Genomic DNA, 4,166 nt, shown 5'->3' with positions numbered 1-4,166 from the left:
GTTTCCAGGATAACTAACAGCCCTGTTTCCAGGGTAACTGACTGCCATGTTTCCAGGATAACTGACTGCCCTGCTTCCAGGGTAATTGATCACCCTGTTTCCGGGATAACTGACTGCCCTTTTTCCAGGGTAACTGATCACCCTGTTTCCAGGGTAACTGACTGCCCTGTTTCAGGGGTAACTGACCGCCCCGTTTCCAGGGTAACTGATCACCCTGTTTCCAGTGTAGCTGATCACCCTGTTTCCGGGGTAACTGACCGCCCTGTTTCCAGGATAACTGACTGCTCTGTATCGAGGTTAACTTATCACCCTGTTTCCGGGATAACTGACCGCCCTGTTTCCGGGGTAACTGACCGCACTGTTTCCAGGATAACTGACTGCCCTTGTCCAGGGTAAATGATCTCCCTGTTTCCGGGCTAACTGATCACCCTGTTTCCGGGTAACTAACTGCCCTGTTTCCAGGGTAACTGACTGCCCTGTTTCCAGGATAACTGACTGCCCTGTTTCCAGGGTAACTGATCACCCTATTTCCGGGATAACTGACTGCCCTGTTTCCAGGGTAACTGATCACCCTGTTTCCGGGATAACTGATTGCCATGTTTCCATTGTAAATGATCACCCTGTTTCCAGGGTAACTGATCACCCTGTTTCCAGGGTAACTGACTGCCCTGTTTCCAGGGGAAACTGACTGCCCTGTTTCCAGGGTAACTGATCACCCTGTTTCCGGGATAACTGATCACCCTTTTTCCGGGGTAACTGACTAATCTGTTTCTATGGTTACTGACCGCCCTCTTTCCGGGGTAACTGACTCCCCTGTTTCCGGTGTAACTGACCGCCCTGTTTCCAGGATAACTGATCACCCTGTTTCCGGGGTCACTGACTGCCCTGTTTCCAGGGTAACTGACTCCCCTGTTTCCGGTGTAACTGACTGCCATGTTTCCAGGATAACTGATCACCCTGTTTCCGGGGTAACTGACTGCCCTGTTTCCAGGATAACTGACTGCCCTGTTTCCAGGGTAACTGACTGCCCTGTTTCCGGGGTAACTGAGCTCCCTGTTTCCGGGGTAACTGACCGCCCTGTTTCCAGGATAACTGACGGCCCTATTTCAGGGGTAACTGACCGCCCTGTTTCTAGGATAACTGAATGCCCTGTTTCCAGGGTAACTGACTGCCCTGTTTCCAGGTTAACTGACTGCCCTGTTTCGGAGGAAACTGACTGCCCTGTTTCCAGGGTAACTGACCTCCCTGTTTCCGGGGTAAATGATCTCCCTGTTTCCGGGGTAACTGACCGCCCTGTTTCCAGGATAACTGACCGCCATATTTCCGGGGTAACTGACCGCCCTGATTCCAGGATACCTGACTGCCCTGTTTCCAGGATAACTGACTGCCCTGTTTCCAGGGTAACAGACTGCCCTGTTTCCAGGGTAACTGACTCCCCTGTTTCCGGTGTAACTGACTGCCATGTTTCCAGGATAACTGATCACCCTGTTTCCGGGGTAACTGACTGCCCTGTTTCCAGGATAACTGACTGCCCTGTTTCCAGGGTAACTGACTGCCCTGTTTCCGGGGTAACTGAGCTCCCTGTTTCCGGGGTAACTGACCGCCCTGTTTCCAGGATAACTGACGGCCCTATTTCAGGGGTAACTGACAGCCCTGTTTCTAGGATAACTGAATGCCCTGTTTCCAGGGTAACTGACTGCCCTGTTTCCAGGTTAACTGACTGCCCTGTTTCGGAGGAAACTGACTGCCCTGTTTCCAGGGTAACTGACCTCCCTGTTTCCGGGGTAACTGATCTCCCTGTTTCCGGGGTAACTGACCGCCCTGTTTCCAGGATAACTGACCGCCATATTTCCGGGGTAACTGACCGCCCTGATTCCAGGATACCTGACTGCCCTGTTTCCAGGATAACTGACTGCCCTGTTTCCAGGGTAACAGACTGCCCTGTTTCCAGGGTAACTGACCACCCTGTTTCCGGGATAACTGACTGCCCTGTTTCCAGGGTAAATGATCACCGTGTTTCCGGGGTAACTGACTGCCCTGTTTCCAGGGTAACCGACCACCCCGTTTTCGGGCTAACTGACTGCCCTGTTTCCAGGGTAACTGACTGCCCTGTTTCCAGTGTAGCTGACCAACCTGTTTCCGTGGTAACTGACTGCCCAGGTCCAGGGGAACTGATCACCCTGCTTCCAGGGTAACTGATCCCCCTGTTTCTGGGGTAACTGAACGTCCTGTTTCCGTGGTAACTGACCGCCCTATTTCCGGGGTAACTGACCGCCCTGTTTCCAGGATAACTGAATGCCCTGTTTCCAGGATAACTGACTGCCCTCTTTCCAGGTTAACTAACTGCCCTGTTTCCATGGTAACTGACTGCCCTGCTTCCAGGGTAACTAACCGCCCTGTTTCCGGGGTAAATGATCTCCCTGTTTCCGGAATAACAGACTGCCCTGTTTCTAGGGTAACTGATCACCCTGTTCCCGGAATAACTGACTGCCCTGATTCCAGGGTAACTGACTCCCCTGTTTCCGGTGTAACTGACTGCCATGTTTCCAGGATAACTGATCACCCTGTTTCCGGGGTAACTGACTGCCCTGTTTCCAGGATAACTGACTGCCCTGTTTCCAGGGTAACTGACTGCCCTGTTTCCGGGGTAACTGATCTCCCTGTTTCCAGGGTAATTGACCGCCCTGTTTCCAGGATAACTGACGGCCCTATTTCAGGGGTAACTGACCGCCCTGTTTCTAGGATAACTGAATGCCCTGTTTCCAGGATAACTGACTGCCCTGTTTCCAGGTTAACTGACTGCCCTGTTTCGGAGGAAACTGACTGCCCTGTTTCCAGGGTAACTGACCGCCCTGTTTCCGGGGTAACTGATCTCCCTGTTTCCGGGGTAACTGACCGCCCTGTTTCCAGGATAACTGACCGCCATATTTCCGGGGTAACTGACCGCCCTGATTCCAGGATACCTGACTGCCCTGTTTCCAGGATAACTGACTGCCCTGTTTCCAGGGTAACAGACTGCCCTGTTTCCATGGTAACTGACCGCCCTGTTTCCAGGATAACTGACTGCCCTGTTTCCAGGGTAACTGATCACCCTGTTTCCAGGGTAACTGACTGCCCTGTTTCCAGGGTAACCGACCACCCCGTTTTCGGGCTAACTGACTGCCCTGTTTCCAGGGTAACTGACTGCCCTGTTTCCAGGGTAGCTGACCAACCTGTTTCCGTGGTAACTGACTGCCCAGGTCCAGGTGAACTGATCACCCTGCTTCCAGGGTAACTGATTGCCCTGTTTCTGGGGTAACTGAACGTCCTGTTTCCGTGGTAACTGACCGCCCTATTTCCGGGGTAACTGACCGCCCTGTTTCCAGGATAACTGAATGCCCTGTTTCCAGGATAACTGACTGCCCTCTTTCCAGGTTAACTAACTGCCCTGTTTCCATGGTAACTGACTGCCCTGCTTCCAGGGTAACTAACCGCCCTGTTTCCGGGTTAAATGATCTCCCTGTTTCCGGGGTAACTGACCGCCCTTTTTCCAGGGTAACTGATCACCCTGTTTCCGGAATAACAGACTGCCCTGTTTCTAGGGTAACTGATCAGCCTGTTCCCGGAATAACTGACTGCCCTGTTTCCAGGGTATCTGACTGCCCTGTTTCCAGGGTAACTGACTGCGCAGTTTCCAGGGTAACTGATCACCCTGTTTCCGGGATAAATGACTGCCCTGTTTCTGGGATAACAGACTGCCCTGTTTCCAGGGGAACTGACTACCCTGTTTCCCGGGTAACTGATCACCCTGTTTCCGGGAAAACTGACTAACCTGTTTCCCGGGGGACTGACTGCCCTGTTTCCAGGGTAACTGACTGCCCAGTTTCCGGGGTAACTGACTGCCCTGTTTCCAGGGTAACTGACTGCCCTGTTTCCGGGGTAAATGACTGCCATGTTTCCAGGGTAACTGAATGCCCAGTTTCCAGGGTAACTGATCACACTTTTTCCGAGATAACTGACTGCCCTGTTTCCGGGATAACTGACTGCCCTGTTTCTAGGGTAACTGATCAGCCTGTTTCCGGGATAACTGACTGCCCTGTTTCCAGGGTAACTGACTGCCCAGTTTCCAGGGTAACTGACTGCCCTGTTTCCGGGGTAACTGAATGCCCTGTTTCCAGGGTAACTGA

The sequence above is a fragment of the Heterodontus francisci genome, unplaced genomic scaffold (genome assembly GCF_036365525.1).
Source record: "Heterodontus francisci isolate sHetFra1 unplaced genomic scaffold, sHetFra1.hap1 HAP1_SCAFFOLD_83, whole genome shotgun sequence".
Lineage (NCBI taxonomy): Eukaryota > Metazoa > Chordata > Chondrichthyes > Heterodontiformes > Heterodontidae > Heterodontus > Heterodontus francisci.
This window is presented reverse-complemented; position numbering follows the sequence as displayed.